Source organism: Nestor notabilis, unplaced genomic scaffold (assembly GCF_000696875.1).
Source record: "Nestor notabilis isolate BGI_N333 unplaced genomic scaffold, ASM69687v1 scaffold27560, whole genome shotgun sequence".
NCBI lineage: Eukaryota > Metazoa > Chordata > Aves > Psittaciformes > Psittacidae > Nestor > Nestor notabilis.
The window spans coordinates 1-955 of NW_009912094.1; positions in this window are offsets into that span (position 1 = coordinate 1).

The window sequence follows — 955 nt, forward strand, 5'->3', positions numbered from 1 at the left end:
AGACCCGGGCGGGCGCCCCCTGCCGCCTCTGCCGGAGCCCGGGGGCAGGAGAGCCGGAGTACCGGTCAAATGAGCGCTGCGGGAAGGACGTGCCTTAAGAAACACTTCGGGTGCAGCCGAGGAAGACATCGGCCTTTACACCCTGCTTTAGGCAGCTGCGGGCAGGGGAGCTGCGGGGTATTTCGCAGGAAGGCGGCTTTTCCCGCTGTCGGCAGGATGGTGAGGTGGGCAAGCCTGGGAGAGGGGAAGTTCACCTTCCTCAGCCATCGCTCCTCACAGAAGCCTGGTTTTGACCCAAACCGCTTAAGAAAGCTGGAGACTAATGCTCCAGCCCAGTGAGAGTCTGTGTCGGATGTGCTCACAGGGAGATGGCTTTATTTAGATGGAGTAGGTGATGATGAGATAGCGTTCTTTGGGCCAACAGGATTACAATGCGTGTGGTTTGGGCCTCTGCGAGCCTGTCCTCAATTATTATTGTTTATTTTGGTGCTTCCCCAAGCCTTTCAGATAGACTATCTTCACCCATGGTTTTTGTTCTTTCAGGAACAGGCATGAGAATCCAAAAATCCAGGCCTCGCCCGACAGCTCATCCCTGTGCCAAAAAAGCCAAAGCAATTTTAATTGCTGTCAGAAAGGAGCTTTCAACAGGCCCCTGAGAGCAGAGATGGCAAAGAAAGAACCCAGTTCTTCCCTTCCTTGTCCCCTAAGATGCCTCTAAACTTTGATCCGGTGGCAAAGAAAGGCCAGCGGTGAGAAGGGCATGCTGTGGGCTCACCACCTCTGCTGACAGACCTCTGCTTATGAAGCTGTTCGGTGCTTCCACCCACTCTCTAACCAGAGATAGTAAATAAAAACAAAATACCAAAAAGCTTTGTAAGATAGCTGCTGTCACAGGCAGAAAAGGGGGCGAGATGCTTCGTGCTTCCCCAGGATATGTTAAATTTTGTACACCCTG